Source organism: Rhagoletis pomonella, unplaced genomic scaffold (assembly GCF_013731165.1).
Source record: "Rhagoletis pomonella isolate Grant_MI unplaced genomic scaffold, Rhpom_1.0 Rhpom_scaffold_00006, whole genome shotgun sequence".
NCBI classification, from domain to species: Eukaryota; Metazoa; Arthropoda; class Insecta; order Diptera; family Tephritidae; genus Rhagoletis; species Rhagoletis pomonella.
In genome coordinates this window covers 7,409,017-7,428,154 of record NW_023458560.1, presented here as the reverse complement: position 1 = coordinate 7,428,154, position 19,138 = coordinate 7,409,017, and the positions used below count along the sequence as shown (strand labels likewise).

Sequence of the window (19,138 nt, the reverse complement as noted above, 5' to 3'; positions counted from 1 at the left end):
AACGACTCGCCATCTTGTCTCTATCACCCTGGGCAAAAATACATTTAAAAATGCCGAAAATTAGCAGAAAACCCAAGCTAGTACAGCTTGTTTATGAAATTAATTCTTTTTATTCACATATTATTTTTAATTGTAATTTTAGTATACAATTTACCGCCCCTCGGCAACACTGAAGTTTACGAGGTCGTTTGCGCATCAAATTTGCCTCGTAATTTTACGAGCTGCTCGTAAATAGAGCTCCATACAAAAGTTGTCAGTTCTTTTCCGAGGCTCACAAATTTACAAGCTTTACGAGGCTTTTACGAGTTTAAGGGTAGACCCCTGATAAATTCTTCCCATATCGGTGGGTTATACACTCTTGATTAAAAAATCGAATTTTAGACGTTAATAAATCATAACCAAACTATTTAGAACCGAGAAGAAAAGCCCTAATTTGAGTTTTATCAAAGGATTGGCATTCCGACATTCTCAATGTGACTTTCACACTTTTTGGGGTAGACTGCATTAAGTTCGCGGGACACTTGTTGGTATTGCACTTGGTATGGGACCTCATTGAATGTTTAAGGAATTCCAATTGGCGGAAAATCAAATGCAGGGGTACTATGCTGTCGAAGTCACTCGTTGCTGCTCTTCAAGGCATACATTATGCTGCTTGAACGTTTGGTTTACGCTAAGAATTCCTTAGTATCATTAGGCAACCTTTCGAGCGTCATTGAAGCCAAGATAGATCTTTCCATGAACATAAATTCTGTAGAAAGCTGTAATTTTTTCATTTTCTTTATCAAACTCGATTTGAGTTTCACTATGTTGCATACCGGCACATCGGGGACTTTAACCCCCTCGAATTGCTCATCCGAAAATCCGCCAATGATTTAAGGTTATGTACTTTATGTTTATATGAGTATGTTTCGTATGTATGCTTTCGTTACAATTATAATACAATATATAAGTATTTATATACATTAGAGTGGTCCAATTTTTGTATGGGGGGAAAAAAATTCATCCTAGAAAACGGGGCACCCCATTACTTTTTTCCTTTTGATATTTTTAACATCTAAACAAACTTTCAGTTTCCTAAAGCAACCATTACAGGGTTCTCAATGGCCTTGAAATGCGCCACTCGATCGTTATGAAACTGGCAAGAATATTGGTGATTTTTATAAAAAGCGACTGTTGCCATGACACCTGAAGCTTGTGGTATTTTGTTTAGATAATTTAAATGAGAAATATTCTTAGGTTACTTAACCAATTTTTTTATTAATATACATACATATTGTATATGTACACAATACTTCTAGAGTTAACTGTGACCGCCATGAGCATCCTCTAAATTTTTACTTAGAAACGTAAAATTTGGTACCAGCACCTCTTTCGGCAAGGGGAAAAATTTTGGAAGGTCCCCCGAACCTCGCAAAAAATTTTTTGGACCACTCTACTATACATACATATATGTATAAAGTAATATATTGCTTCAGCTGTGGTCGTATGCATTTCGTGCCGGGTTAAGAAGGAGGTTGTGTATCTTGTCGCTTGTTTTTTGATACGATGAATCATTTTGAGTTTGGGAAGTTAACACTAAGCGTTAACGACATTGGCACAACAATGACGATTCTGAAATGAACTCTCTTGTCAATTCGAGTATGTAATTTGCATGCATATGTACATAAAGTGTGTAAGTATGTTCATATCTGGATATTATTATGTAAATTTACTTACATATGTGTATGTTTATACATATGCCCAGCAAATAACACGATAACCACAGAAATTAAAATCGAATCGAACTAACTAGGCGATGGGAATCGCTTACCCTTTCGCTTCAAGAAGCCATTCACTCTCATTGCGAGAGTCGTGTCGAATGCAAGTCATTTTTCGAGAGTCAAATCGTATCGAAATTTTCACGTCATTCCTAATACATTAAAACGGAAAAACTTGGCAGCACTGCACAGTTTTCGACGATTTTTGTCGTTTACTTATTTCAGCACAACAGTAGACAATGCCAATGTTGTCGAGTCGTAAAATTTAGCCTAATTTACGACTTGCGCAATGAGGTTGGTTATTTTAACATGGGCATGTCATTGGCCGTAATCTCTTACCCTCCGCATTACCTTCGAACGAAGGAAGAACGCTTTATCCATGCGAGAATCCAAAGAAGCGAACAATTAATGCCTAGATGTGCACATTAGGGTGGTCCAAAATGCATGTGGAAAAAGTGAAATCGGAATTTTTAAGCACTCATCCGCTAGAATTTTTCTATACCGAAAACAATATACCCCTATTTTTTTAATTAAAAAGTTTTAGAGGTAGCTCAAAGCGCCCAAAGTTTTGAATATATTTTATATGGGAAAACCCCTTTTCGTAGAGATGGTATAGAATTCTTAAAAATCAATACTTTTCCTTTATATTTTACGTTTTCTTATCTGCAGGAGATTCCCCTTAATAATACCCAATTATTTAAAGTCTCCTGAAGAGAACCAGAGTTTTCCGGTCGAAAAATATTGATTTTTAAGAATGCTACCCTTTTTCAACGAAAAGTTTTTATTTTCCCATATAAACATACATGGAAAACTTTGAGCGCGTTGAGCGACCTCTAAATATTTTTTGATTTCAAAATAAATTTTCGATATAGAACAATCCTAGGGGTGAGAGCTTTACAATTCCGACTCTACTCTTTTTGGACCACCCTCATGTACATACGTACATATATTAAATTGAAAACAGTAAATACAGATTGTCTTAAAAGATTAAAACTAATAGGGCTTTCGCACTAGGCAAATTTTCAAGCAACTTTTGCGTTCAACTCACGCAGGGTTGCACGAAAAAAAAATTGAATGGCTAAAAATATCAAAATATTTAACAAATATCAAAATATTCGCCATAAAAAGGCGTTTGCATTGTTCAACTTTGCATTCTACTTTTGGTTGAACGGCCTTTTAACTAATCGCTTTCAACAAAGTTGGTCGCCAGTAAACATTTAGCCATTCAACTTTTTTTTCGTGCAACCCTGCGTGAGTTGTACGCAAATGTTGAACGCAAATCGCCGCGTGTGAACACCTTTTGACTCTTTGGCATATACATATTTCTCGTTGATTATTTGTAATTAAACTTTTTAACCGACTTCCAAAAAAGGAGGAGGTTATCAGTTCGTCGGAATATTTTTTAATTTTTTTTATTTTATATTTTTATTTTTTATGTATGTTACCGCATAACTTTGGACCACGTCAACCGATTTCGATAACTCTTTTTGCATCGGAAAGGTAGTGTCTCAGAGGTGGTCCCATACTTATCTGGTTTAGATCCGATCATTGGATCATGAAATATATATGTCTTTTTTTTAGTCGGTTTTTTTTTGCTAAAAATTACTTGTTATAAATCAGTTTTTATACATACATACATATAGTATGTATTTAGATCTCACTTAAAAATCGGTACATACATATTTAATTAAACTTAAAATTGTACATCCCCACATATGTACTTCACTTTATTGACTGACTTCAGCTTCGATGTAAATTAAACATGATTTTTATGCAATGGAAATTTCCACAGAAAGTAACGGGAGAAGAAGAATTTTTGGGTATTAGTTCAATCTTTCAGCTGATTACGATGATGCATTCTACCTTGCATTCCACGTAATGAATCAAGAAAGCGAAAAAAAATATTGTAGGCCGTTCTACTTTGCATTACCGGCAATGCCCAAAAGAAGTGAAACAAATTAGAAGGCATTAAAGGCAAGAGCACGTTACCGTTAAAAGCGATTACCGATTTTTTGCTGGCCGTATGCATGTACATATCGTCACCTGAAATGCAAAAAGACGAAACAACATCATCGCTGACATGCAAAAACTCATAACTAATAAAAAATTCAAAATTCACTTTTTGATTTATATGATAGATTTCATCGAATCAGAACTCCTAACATCATTTTATAAAAAAAAATGTTAGTCACGACTTTTTCATTTCAGTTGCGATGTTGTTACGTCTTTTTGCATTTCAGGATTTTTCCATTGGAATTATAAAATCTATTATATGTTAAGACGTCCACCAAAATATTTCGGGAAAATATTAAGATTTAAGCGAGCTGGACCGATTTAAAAATACCTCCAAAAATGGAGTTTTGTATGAAAAAATTCCCTCAAATGACAAAAGCTTACAAAATTTACATAAGAATATTAAAAAAAAAAAAAAAAATTGAACGGAATCGTAATAATGATATTTTTGATGCTGTTTTTTAACTTTTATCGAAGATTGGTACATATAAGAAAAACTTAATAACTGAACCTAAACTCTTCTTTGCTAATAAATAAGCTCATTGAAAAGGTGAAAGAGAAAGGTAAGATGAACGAACGTCATTCAAAGTTGAATTAAGATGTGTTGGTATTTGAAAAAAAAAAAAAAAATTGGGACACGAATGACTTTTTTTTGTGCACATAAATAAAAATAGAGGGAAAGTACCTTTCTACAGAGATCCCATAAGTCTAAATCAGAATAGTTTTGGTCCAGTTATTTAAGTCTTTCGTAAATCAATATTTGAAAAAAGTAAAAAAAAACTGCACCAAAAATCTCATTACATATTATGATTCCGTTGAAAAGACTTTTAACTATTTTTATGCAGATTTTTTAAGCTTAATCCGTTTTGTCATCTGAGGGGACTTTTTTCAAAAAATTCTTTAAGAAACTATTTTTATTCATAAAAACTTAATTTTTGGAGGTATTTTCAAATCGGTCCAGCTCGCTTCAATCTTAATATTTTTCCGAAATATTTTGGTGGACGTCTTAAAATATAATAGATTTTGTATTTTTTTGGTGATGCAGTCTAATGTACATATTTGCCTGCCGAGTTCAAAAAAGAATTTTTTTAATACGTTCGTGTTGGAGAATTTGGATGCGCGAGTTAAAATTTGTGCAACCTATGTATGTACATACGTATGTACATACATACGTATTTAAGTCATTTAAGCCGTACACCTGACTTCAACAGCCTAACGTCTCTGCAAATAGCAGTAAAAGATAACAGTAGCAGCAGCCAAACTACTGTAAGTTTTGAGAATAAACGACGAGAACGAGCGAATAACAGTGCAGCAAACGCAACGAATGCGGCAGCGCAATGTAACAATCTCGCACGCCAAAGAGCCTACATGCAACATCTGCTCCTTGCCAAACGAACAGTTCGAGTCAGTCGCCAGTCGCCACAAGAGTTCCCGAATAATTCGGCAGTTAATAGTGCAAGAAGCAGCTAAACATCCTCATATTTGGGATTTACAACACAGCATTATTTAAGTCCGTGTGCATCGAAACCTCGATAAAAGTTGCAAAACTGGAAAATTAATAGGCGGTTAAAGTGTGCTAAAATATTGTTATCAATATTGTCTTTAGAAAAACTTTATTTAAATTTGAGCTGGTTGTGAGTTGAATGAATCATTTCATCGATTGGGAAGGAAATTAAGCAAAACGAGCTTTTTGGGACGAATTCGAATACCAAAATTTGCTAAACCCCCGTTAAATCATTAACTTTTCACCATTAGAAAGATATTAAAATAAAAATCGATTGATTGCCAGAGTCTGTGAGATTTTCTTCCACTTTAATTGTGTGTTCAGTGCGCAGCACTGAAAATTCGATAAAACCCACACAAGAATTCGGAAAGGGAAAACGCGAACAACAGAGGCTCGTGTGAATAAATTCCACGGCGTGTGACTACCTACCTTTTATATATATACATACGTGCATACCTACCCATATGAGTGGCGGCTGCTCGCCATTGCACACAAGGAAAAGTCGCATATAGTAATCTCAAAAAGGTACAACAACAACGACGGCGACAACAACGCATTTGCTGCAGCTGTTACGGCAACTGCAACAAAATACGAATACGACAAAAGCCTAAGCAAGCAGGCGATAGAATTGTTCATCATAAGCAGACCATTATTATTGGCACGAGAAGTCTGCTCGGACGGATATTGAAAAATTCATAGCAGACAAGAATAAACCGAAAGGTCAAATAATTAATAAAAATAAAGACGTGCTCGTGCTTAAAGAAACTATTGAAATAATTATAGGACTACTTTCGGTAAAGTGTTTGTATAAATAGACATTTAACTGTATAGAATACTAAAATAATCGTTTCAGTTTGAACGGGGTTTGGCCGGTGGAGGTGCTCCGGGGGGCAACACAAGGCGTAATATCCGCTCAAATAAAGCGAGTTTATAGTTGAGAATTTGAAAAACTAAATCGACGGAAATGTACGAAATTTGTGTAATCAACAATTAAAAATATATCCGTTATATAATTATAAATCTAAATATTAAATATTATTTGAACATGCAAAAATTTAATCATATTTGACTTAAAACAAGATTCGCCTCCCGTCATCTCCAACTGAAAAGGCCGACCCAACTAATAAATATAAATTTCAAAACGTTATGATATGGACAAAACTAAAATTAAAGAATAAGCTTTTAATTTAACTACAAAAATAAATAAAAAATTTATTTAAAAAACAATATATAATACTTACATATATAAAAAATTATAACAAAGATTAAGGACAAAACCCCTAATTGAAAAATAATTGAAATCTGTGATTATCTTAATTTAACAACTGCACTTCTTTCAAAAAGAAATAAAAAGTTTAGACATATATATAATAGTAATAATAGCTATTATTTTCACTAATCGCCTTTTTACGCGTCTTTATAAATGAAAAATTAAATAATTATACTATTTCGGTAAAAACTTAAATTAATAATAACGGGCAAATTAACGTGAATTCAAATAGCATAAGCAGGAGCAAATTAAAAATAGTATTTGGACATATACTTTTACACAAGCCCGTTGGACTTTATTTGTTTGTAAGTACAACATTATTAATACAACAATATACACACTTCTCCCTGTTTAGATACATATGTACATATCGTCGTTTTAAGTACAAAACTGCGTATTGTCATTCTACAAAACCGCGTAACTGACATTTTTGCCAAAATTTGGATTTGCTCACACAAGCTCTTGGCTCAAGCCTTATCTATTGGTCCTCAAATATACTAGCCAGAAATGTGATTGCTTTGTAAAAAAGAGAACCGTTCTAAATATGAGTGTTTTTTCTCTGTATAAAATAATTGCTGCAACCTCACATACGCGGTCTTGCATTATCTTGATACGCGGTTTTGTACTTTAAACAACGATATGTATGTATGTATGTAAATGCATATGAACCAGACATCTGCAGCGGGTGCATGATTTTCGTGTATACTCGATCATCTAACAAAACCCGTTTTGCATCGTTCTCTGTATACGAGCAGAAGTATTGTTCGTTATCGACTGAGCTCAAGACGAACATGTTGGCCACAACACCCGATTGCTTTTCATACATACTTGATTGGGTTCGGGTGCTTTGCAGCTCAATATACCCGGGTGTTCGAGTTTCAACCCGAGTGTGCACAAAATTTTCTTGATGGGCTTATGACGTTTTTGTTTCTACAAAAAATGTTGCCTCCTCATCGCGGTGTTCTTAGTTTTTGTGCGTAGAGGGTAAAGAGAAGGTTGAATTTTTCGGTAGTTTGTTTAAGTGTACATTTAACCATTTCTTATATTTTTGCTCATACAAAATGCGGCATCACGACGCCTACATCCATTTAGGTATAAATGTGTGTAGATCGGCAATGCCCAAGCCCTATACACTCGGTGCACATTTATTTTTTGTAAAAGTACTTATGTACCTACATAGTTTTAGGCTGTGTTCTAATATATACACACACAGCTTTCCACGCGAAACTATACGAAATAGATGCAAAAACATTTTTGTCTACTTCGCTTCTAATTTTTTCATTGCGTATGCACAAGCACAAAGCAACAACATTTTCGTATGCTTTGTGGGAACATATTGGCGCCAGTTACCTTCAGCGTAAATTTCTTTGTTGTCCTGCATTTTATCGCAATGTTCGGGTGTCCGTTTCATTGTTACACAAATTTTCGGGTTAGCTGCGGGTGTCCGAGTGTGGTGTTCGCTTGTGCTCAATTTATATCGAGGGTGATCAAACAGACTCGTTCGTAACCAAAGCAGCTGTCGGGTATGCATCTCGATCGAACACATAGTAGCCGAGTGTGGCGTTCGCTTGTGCTTGATTTTTAGTGAGTGTGATCAAAAAGGCTCGATCATACTCAAAGCTGTTCTCTGATATGAACATACATAGCACATACATATCGTTACCTTAATATAGAAAGGCCCTATCTCACATAGTCGCTGAAATACAAAAGGCCGTTACTAAGTAAGAATCCAAAATTCCCTTTTTGATTGATTACACCGACACACACAAAAAAAAGCTGTATTTTGACCCCCTGAATCCGAATTTTAAGTCAGTTTGGGCCGTACACCCTTCAATATCGAGTAAATTGTAAAAATAGCTAAAATGGGATAATTGGTAATAAAAAAAATGTATTAATCTAAACCAAGCATAATTCTTATGTATTTTGATCCGCTGAATATAAATCTGAAGTGTACTTAGACCATAAAGCGTTCTAAATCTTAAAAAATTTTAAAATAAACCTTGAAAAATGTTAAAAAGAGCAAAAAAATTGCAATATGTCTAAAAAATTATGTATAAACCGAATAAGGGGAAAGTTTTTTTTCTGATGTTTTCGTGTCAACATGAGATAACATCGACCCCAAACATATTTTGTTTGTCCCTTTTCTTTGATTAAAAATTGTATATACACATTTTGATAATTTTTTCATAAAAAATATTTTGTTTCTTACATATTTAAAAATGCTTTTAGTATTTACCTACTTTTCAAAGGCGCTTAAAATTTACATCTCTGGCAAGATTTTGACTGATTTCATCCTTTTTATTATGTCAAAATTTGTCCGAAAAAATGTCCAGAAATAGCAGCAATTAGTAGTAGCTTAGCATTTGGTACAGAATTTTTCAAATCAGCACACAAAAAAATTTTGGTCATATAAGTATATGCTTTGTGTCTTTAGCGATAGCTCTCAGAGTCAAAAATAAGTTTCGAAAAAAAAGTTGAAGATAATTTTTTTTTTTTAATTCATTGTTCTTCGACGATGTAAATAAATTGAACAAAAAATACCACGAATGAAAGATAATTGACTAAATTTTAGTATACTTATGTAAAATAAAAAAAAAATATTTTTTATAGTTTTTTTAATATATCCTTTTAAAGGACAATTAGTTTTTAACAATGTTCTCCGCCTAGCAGAAATTTACAAACTGCAAACTGAATACCGAAGAGAAAAAAATGGAGACTATTGCGGTTTAGGTGGAAAAACAAAAACAAAACACTCATACGAATAAAAAGTTCAAATTTCACGATTTGGCTTTACATATTTTATATTATTTGGCATACATATGAACTCAAAAAACCATGCAGATTCAAATAGCCCTAAAGTCAAATCAAATCGAAAATGCTAAAAAGCGTGGGCTCGCTAAAAAGCGTGGAATTACAAAGATACTGCACTGGTACATCTGATGCATTTTCTGCTGAGCAAATCCGTTAACGCACAGACTAAAATTTAATAATTTTTGCCTCTGAGAGCTATCGTTTAAGACACAATACTTATATGACCAAAATTTTTTTGTGTGCTGATTTGAAAATTTCCCCAAGTTATTTGTGTAAAATTCATTTTCGTAGCTCCCGGTACAAACAAATTATCTGCGATAATTTATATACAAGCTTAAAAGGCTAAACTTTGTTATAACAATTGTTATCTACTAATGCTGCTTTTGAGTTATATTGATGTAAGTACTTTTTTAACTGCAATTTTCTTTTCATAATATGTAAATGCAAAATATGCATATCGCTTATTTTTAATATATCCTTCAACAATAGGTTTCTATTTTAATAGAATTTTTTTTTGGCAGAAAATGATCTCCATTAGCAATTTATTAAAAATAATGCGGCATATTCATAGGTAAAATAAAGTAGAGTCTAATGTAAGTTGCAGGTTTTTTGACAGATTCTATTGAAAATTATGTCAAAAAGCTATAACTTGCCCAAGAGTCGATTTTGTTTCGACTATGAATATGCCTCAAAAAGTTTCTTTATATCTGTGTTCGTATGGAAAAGTAGCTTATGTCGAAAGGTTGGCTTTAGTATAATGCGGCAATCCCTTTATTTTTTAAACGGCAAGGAATTTTTTGATGAGACTTAATAAGAATATTGACTTGCTAGTATCGGAACTATTTCTTCCACGTTTATTTGCTAAAAGTTGTTCAACGGCTTACCGCCAGTGAGTCATTCGCAATCGTATGCTGCGAATGCCGATTTATACTAAAGCCAGCCTTTCGACATAAGCTACTTTTCCATATGAACACAGATATACATGGTATAAAAGATTTGAATTACTTGAAGACACTTTTTTTCGGCTGTGACACTTTTTTTGCGACTTTCGAAAAATTTTCAGCGGTAACACTATAGCCAGTTCCGTGGCTTCTGGAAAACTCCGATGTATCTTTTACGTGCGCATCCCTAGGGAGATAGAATCCCACTGCTCATTTATATCCGGTCGACGAAGAGTTTCTTGCTTAAGTAGGATTGAGAGTAGGGCTGATGATTTCACCCGGGTAATGAGCTACCCGGGTACCCGGGTAGCGGGTGAAGCCCTACCCGGGTATTGAGTTACCCGGGTAGCCCGGGTACCCGGGTATTTTATTACCCGGGTAGACCCGGGTAGACCGGGTACCCGGGCAGTATGGTAATTACCCGGGTACCCGGGCACCCAAAAAATGTGGAGAGGTAAAAATTAAACGCATTTACGATTATATAACGCAAACGAACGTACATAGGGAAAATCTATAAGAATCTTCCATACCATATGGGGAAATATTATAATATACAACACATACATTGCACTTGACAAATCCGTCATTCATCACACAAGCGTACTTCCAAACCCAGCTTGTTTTAGGCATGTCTAAAATATTAATATTTACGAAGTTGGTAATGCACGTACAGATATCGGATCGGTAACAAATAAAATTATTGAGACATACCCACCTGCGAATCTAAACGAATTTAAGTACAGAAACTAATGTTTTAATTTACTTTTCTTGTCTCCGTCTACTCAGGCAAGCGGTTAGGTGTACATAGTCGCGTACACCCTAGACATAAAAAAAATAATTATAAAAAAAAAAAAAAAAAAATATTTATCCTCACCAAAAAGATTATACAAGAAGCTTTATGTCGCATTACCCGGGTGTTTTTCGTTTAACCGGCACCAACATATGTATATTACCCGGGTACCCGGGCAAATCGGGTAATACCCGACTACCCGGGTAATAAAAGCCCCGGGTAATACCCGGGTAATCGGGTACCCGGGTATCATCAGCCCTAATTGAGAGTCGATTGCGTAATTTCTCGACTGTCTGTTGCGGCTGCAGCTTATCGACATCGAACTTTCGCCGCTTTTCCTGACCCACGTTCTTCCGAGGCGAATTCATATAAGGTGGTGTTGTAAGATCAGCTGGTTTCTCCCCCTTCCATGTATTCTGTTTTTTGCTGTTACTGATTTGACAGCACACCCATCAACAGCAAAAACAAAATGCATGTAAACTTTGGGGCGAATTGAGATATAACATCCAAATACTTGTGGTTATTGTTGTTGTAATCTAAATTCGCCAGTAATACCACCTTGTATAAATTCGCCTTACGTTCTTTAATGCACAGAGGCGCATGCGGACCTTGTCTGCAACAAGGTAGTGTCCGAGTCTATGTTGGATCCTCGTACAGAACGCATATCAAGAACACTCGAAGCGTATCTTCCGTACGTCACAACATGAACAATTTAGTTCGTCGTTCTTTGATAAGGGTACACCCTAACGGCTTTGTGGATGTTTCGATGATGGTGTCTGGCATTAAAATATCCCAGAACGATTTTAACATTTTGGTGGGGGTTTCTCTAAGCTCTCCTTCTCCTCCGTCGTGCGCACAAATGAGGCTTATGTTGTTGAATTTAGCTTTGGTGCGGATTATGGCGATTCGTCCACTGATGCAAGTGAACCTTGAGACGAGGTGTCGTAGTCCCCTCCCAACCACAAATCCCACACCAAATTTGTGCGCTGTCTCATGGCAGTTGTAGTAGATGTCAGCAGCTGCATATTTCATGCAGATGTGTCCCGTCCATCGCATTTCCTGGATTGCAGGTGTCAGCCCTTTATCTTGCGAGGACATCCAGCAATTGGATAGCGGCACCTCCCCTATAGAGGGTCCGGATATTCAAAGTAAATATGCGTAAATCATGGTCCTTATTTCGTGAGCGAGGATCGTCAACGTTTGGGGGTGGGGGGCAGTCTGATATTTTAATTGGAAGGCGTATTTACCTGCGGGTCGCAATTCCAGCGCACAACCATTGCCAGGATGAGTTGTTTTCAACCGGATACACGTTTACATACATAGCGAGCCGCTTGCTCCAAGACAGATATCCGCTTGCAGCCGAACGTACTGGTGAACATACCCAGCAGACTATGAGAGTATATGTAAATTCAAAACTGTAAATCCGTTTTTCTCGAGTTTCCCTTTTTTGAGCTAAGTATGACACTATTGAGGTAAATGAGTAATATACTTGTATGCATTCAACTTTAAATAAAAGCCTGACGCAGCATTTTATTTCAATTTGTTGCAAAAGGCACATACAAGACTTCGTACTCCATTTGCATAGCATGTGCTCAAAAATGTTTGTTGCGTTTCCTGAGATTTTGAGTCAATACACTTTTGGAGAGCGTGTGCAACCTGCCCATACTTTTATACATTCGAATAGATATAAACACTAAGCGTAAGACTCCCTTTTCTAACTTATTATCTGGACTTTTACGAACTAGTCTTTGCGACAGCTATACTCAGTCCTTCTTACCACCAAAAGCTATAACCGTGCTACTAAACAGAGCTTAGAAAAATAAGATTCACCTTAACTTTATACTTACTTATTTGTTTCTTACGACAGGCTGGGCAGATGAAATTCATTTCGTAGGACAAATATGACAGTTATTGCAAAAATCTGAAACCGATTTGCTTCGAAATTAAATTGGAAATTCATTACAAAATACATCAGCTGTATGGTTCGCCAGAGACCTACTACAAGGTTTTTTCACACATTCCAACCCATTTTTGTATAAATGGTGGGGCACCTTCATATTTTTCTATGAACGTCTATGTTTTCAAAACAATTCAAGCAATTCGGAAAGATTTTATCTGCCTCTTTACAATTTTTCGTTGCACTTGTGCATGCCAGTCAGTTCTGCTTCTTGCTTTTACCATTTTCAGACAGTTTAATAATTCTGAATGTCATTTCCTTGTGTTTTTCGGCCACTGTAGTGCAGAAAAGAAAAATAACATATGTATGCATATGTACGTACCTACTTATGTACACCTAGATTCAAACATATCGTCAGCAATGATTAGCAATGGCACAAGTGACAGATTTTGGAAACTTTTTTATTTCAAATAGCCAATTCAATAAATATTCTACAAGAGATATCAATGGGTTTCCGAAGTTTGCAAAAGGTGTTATTCGACATCGCTTTCTTTGACTAGCTATTTTTCTTGGCGATCGGAATTTTTAAACGTGATCATTCTACAGGAAATTAAAAGTTTTGTATAGTTGCCAGTATGGTTATCGGTGTTAGATCATTTTGCCCCATGCATTTTGTTTCTGTGACACCGAACACCGAGTTACCGTTCGATCATTTGCCCCACGTATTTTGCTTCTGTAAAATAATGTTACCCAAACAAAAGTGCATGGGGCAAAATTATTTGAAAAATTACTGAACATCGAGTTACCGAGTACCAAGCTCGATGTGAAGACCCCTAGTATTTTTTCAGGCTCATTATTTTAAGACCAAATGTTCTGCTAAACAATTTTTTGCGAAGAACGCCAAAACCCAAAGTAAGTCAGCGTTTCTGTGAAAAAATTTGTTTGACAGATCATTTGTTATTAAAGTTTAAAGTTATAAGCTAGGGATGGGTAAATTCGATATTCAAAGCTTCGATATTCGAATTTTAATCGAAGTTTAGCTCCATTATGGCGAATTTTCGAAATCGAACTTTGTGTTGTTAAAATTCGGATAAAATAAATTTTTTTCGATCTGATGCATAAAAACAAAAAATCTGTGCCAAGAAGGAACTGTTATTTCAAACACAATTTTAAAATTTTTTTTATAAAAAAAACTAGTTTCTTTGTTGATTTTTTATTTTAAATTTTTAGAGGCTTTTACGTTAGTAGCATGAAGCTTTTGCCTGAGAAGACCCCTAGTAAAATTTTCCGGAGAATAATTTTTTAGAATATATCAATCCATAAACGATCTGCCAAATTCGCTTTTTGCGAGATTTCTTGAAGTAAGGGTCAAATATGACCGTTTTAGGCGGGAGCTAATAGGTTAAAATGTTCTACGAAAATATTTCCCAAGAAATTTTAATATATATGTCTTAACCCTTAATTTCGCTCAGACATTTATTTTAACTATTTTTTCGACTTTTTTGAAAACTACTTAGGCGGAGATATAAAAACTTTAGTAGGCCATAAAATAAAAATACGAGCTAACTTTGGCAAATCCATCGAGCGTTTGGATGGGTAGACATTCAGAAAATGTGGGCTGGTTTCGGCTGTCGCACAGTGTAATTTTAGACTTACTTTTTAAACAGGTGCACACTCTCTTCAAGCACCTCAAAAATATTTTAATTGTTGCATAGTATTTTAAATACAAAACTTTTTTAAATAAATTCGACTTTTCAAACAGGTGGCAACCCTCGAAAATGTTATTAAAAAATAAAGTTTATTCAAAACCATTTCGATTGATACCCATATTAGAGTAATTTATTTAACTTATTAAATAATTTGATTTTGATTTTCTTACATATGGCACAAAACTAAAACCATGTTACACATCTACATTTCATTTGACACAGATCTTATGATTTGGTGTTAAATATTTAACGCAAACATCTGTGGAAGCGATTATTTGAATTTGATTTTCTAATCTGTGGCAACCCTTTTCATAGAACTAAAACTATGTTGCAGACCCAAAGGACAAGAATTTAATTCGACTCCTAATTTTTTTAAATTGAACAATGCAGATTTTATGACTTGGTGTTAAATATTTTACGCAAACATCTCCAAACTCGACTAAGAAGTTTCACTTCAAAAAAATTTTGCGAAATTCAAAAAAATTCGAATTAAATCGAATTTCGAATCGAATAATCGAATGGCTGGGCAATGTTAGAAATTCGGAAAAAATCGAATTTCAACCCCCCACTACCCATCCCTATTATAAGCCTGAAAAAAGCATTGGCCACATTACAAAAATTCTAAATTGCCGTAGAATCGACCATATCGCACGTTTAATAATATACAGAATTATTTCGAAATTTAAATTTTGTGGGAAACGCAGTTTGATCAATTCATACAGTTAGTATACCAAAAGACAAATGGAAAGACACATATCTTCACGATTTTCAGGAAGTTTAGTCATCTGTTAGACTGAACATATTCTCTTCACCAAGCTTATTAATTGTATTATAATATCTCTAAAAACGTAAATTTTGGATTATATCTCTATATTATTAAACATGCGATAGATATGTATGTAGACAAGACAAACTTAAGGAGAAGGTAGGTCGGGGGTGAGCTCCCTAATAAGCAAAACTTTTGCTATAAAAGTGTCATCGTTTATGAAGTATTGATATTTTTTTAATAAAAAAAATCGGAACGTATGTACAGGTACTTAGTTAATTAAAATTTGTTAACTTTTACTTCTAGAAGATACCAGCCTTTCGACATAAGCTACTTTTCCATACGAACACAGATATATTTGTATGTAAATTTATTAATTTTTTCCTGCCTGTTAAAATGTCAAATTTTTCTACGTTTCTCCAATTTTTTGATTAAAATATTCAAAATGGATAATTTTCCTCAAAAATTCATTTCTGACTATGAGTTACCATTTCAATCAATTTTCCAATTTTATTTTAGGATCAAGTATAAAGTTCCGAAAAATGTTGCTCTACGCATCTCCCGATCCGCGCTCGTCGCATTTGCAAACCTCATAAAAACCAGTTGCAATTCGGAATTGACCTAGAACTTTAGGTCTCTTCATTTGTGTGACAAGATCAACATGCACATTATGGATAACATGATACCAAGCTTGTTTTATGCATGCATTCAAAAAACTAGCGCAAGTACAGCTAACTATTATAGGGGTATATGTTGAAAGCCTGAAGGAATGTGTAGGTAAAAGTTTTCAAATTAAGCAACTGTTAGACTATAAAATCATTACTTTTGACAACAAAACTGAGCCTTAGATTCCGTTTACTTATTTAATTGCTCATTTTTTATTTCTATAACCAATTTACCAAGCTTGGTAAGAAAAGCCCTAATTAATTAAATAAGTAGCTTAATTTTTATTGGATTTGGTAAATTTTTTTTACGATTTTGTGTATATTTAATTTTTTTGCCGCGGCAACATTGTCCGAGGGAAGAAAGTCATTGGATAATTTTAATATCAGGAGAACGAAGTTAGGGGCGGATGCTAGTAAACAATAGACAATGAAGTGAGGTAGACGGTTTTATTTTAACAATTTATTTTACAATCTTTTTCTGGCTTTATTTTTTATAAAATCATCAATAAATAGCGTTAAATCGAGACTTGATACGGCCCTTTTCCACACCATTCCTTAAACAGGTCTTGATTATTTTTAATTTGTTGAATGATTTTTCGGCTGTTGCAGAATTGTCAGGTATTGTACGAAATAATGAAATTGCGGTTAAAACTCCCGTAATGTCGCATTCTAGCATTGCATCTTTAGTTATAATATTATAACATAATTAATAACATAATTAATAAATTAATTTATTCACATAATTGGTGAGCAGTCAATGTCGGGGCCAATTCAGGCAGAACAAGGTGATAAGTATAAATAAATCTAAGTATAAACTGTGAATTTAATTGAGCTATTATGGTGTCTAGCACGTTATTTAAAATAGTAATTTAAAATTTGTTTCCCTAGTTTCAAAATCGGTGGTCAGAAGCTACATAGTTCATCAACATGTTTTTTAACTATTTAATTTCCATTTTCATTTATTGCTTTATATCATTTTATAGCGCTAGTTACGTGCTTACAATTTGTTGATTAAATCTAAAATAACATATGTAACTATATGATACATATAATCAAATTAATCAATGTATGAAAATTTAGAATATATTTCGAAAAGAGGGAGAGGGCGGAGGAAACAGAAGAAAACATAAATAATAATAGGTAAGAAATATAAAGAAAAAATGTATATAATAATAAGTAGGAATTTCAGGTACACACAGAGTGAACCAAATTATATATTAATTGCATTCATTGCTATAACACTTAGTTAACTGTTTTTTGAAAAGCAGTGCATTTTTAGTTTCCTTAACCTAATAGGAAGAGAGTTCCAAAGACGTACGGAATTGATAAAAAACTGACGTTCAGATATAAAGGTTCGATATTTGGTGAGCACTAAAAGTTAGGACCCCGATGATTGGAGAAATTGAAGTCTAGGCTCTTTGGAATTTATAATTTTGTGTAATTCAACAAGTGTTCTGACTTTTAATAGGTCATACAATGAAATCCGAATAACTTTTTAGAAAATGCTGAGACACGATCAAGTCTTTTTAGCCCATACACAAGACTGGCAGTGTTGTTATGTATAGACTAGAGTCCAGCGCAATTGTATTTGCCGCATTTCATTCAATAAGTACTCCTTGCATTGTACTCTACTCCCAACACATTGTTACTTTTTTTCCGCATACATACACTACTTGGCGTTGAGAGAGTAAATACTTGACGTACTTGCTATTACTCCACCAAAGTACGTACTCTACTTTCCCTCATCGCGTACGAGAGATATTTGCTGCTGCCAAAAGGGAGTAGCAAATCTACTCTCTGTATACTTGTAGTACTGGAAGTACTTGCGTATTAAATTTCAATTCTGGTTGTTAGCCTACTAGTTGATATCGTTTGCAGCGCTGGTCAGTGAAATTGAAAGAGTAAAAATAGAATATGGAAATCGACGATGTAAGGAAATGTTTACGGCCTTATTTATAAAAAATAACGTAGATTTAGACAGTTGTTTAATTTGGCATTTTCATAAAACTTTTGTATTCAAGCAGCTTTTTAAATCTATGTATGTACTTAAATTTTTATGAAAGTATTATTTCTCGTCTCTAATTTTCTATAAAACTATTTGTAGTCATTAACCAACAAATAAGTTGTCAAAAACAATAACTTAAGCAATGCTGCTATACGAAATAAAATTATTAGTGGCAAATCAAAATTTTGAAAAGTGCCGATTTTCACATTCGATAGTTGGACATGGTAGCGCCGAGATGTACGAGCATTTTTTTCTTAAGAGCTGCATACTGATTTAAGAAATTTTTTATAGAAGAAAATTTATTTTCCATTTATTGTGCGTAATTTTATATGAATTTTTAGTTTTTCTTGAGAGCCTTTACAAATAAAAAAAATTTCGGAATATGTACATACATATGTACATACATACGCAGCCATATAACTTGATTTCAAGAGAAACGAATTTTCATTTGGCACGTTCAGAAGGCGAAACAGCTCAGTTACTGGTGCGATTGCACCTTCTGAACGCGTTGTTGCGTACTTCTGATCAACTGAATAGTTGCGTGTTAGATGATCGTAATATTTTTCTGATCATTTGAGACAACATGTTGGTGTGTACCTTTGAGAGTTGAATTTGACAGCTAATGTATGAAGTCGTTCAAAAGACGCATAACGATTACTGATTTTTGTTTAGCAACGGTTGCGCTCAACTGCTGCGCCTTCTGAACCTACCTATTGATAACTTTTTTTTTTTGATAACACTGCGACAGCGCAAATTGGTATTGAGTAAACCGAAATGCAAGATAGAGTTTTTGCATTTCATTGAGTTTTTTTAATAAATACTGAAATTAGAGGTGTATGAATGGCGAAAGAAAAACTTCATCCGATTTTTTTTAAATCGAAACTACATTTTAACATATGTACATATGTCCATGCATACATAAATATATTTAATATGAACCCATGCTGACACTTACATATATATGTATCTATGCACATACGTATCTATGCACATACGTATCTATGCACATA

General features: G+C 34.2%; 1 protein-coding gene across 1 annotated transcript in view; it reads left to right on the top strand.

Annotated features, from left to right (window-relative positions):
• Window positions 1–6,503: 6,503 nt before the first annotated feature.
• The window catches only part of LOC118740362, a 33,959-nt gene continuing 21,324 nt past the window's right edge, over window positions 6,504–19,138 (top strand). The window contains exon 1 of the mRNA XM_036471858.1: window positions 6,504–6,849. The gene's annotated coding sequence lies outside the window, so the exon portion shown is untranslated. The remainder of the gene's footprint in view (window positions 6,850–19,138) is intronic.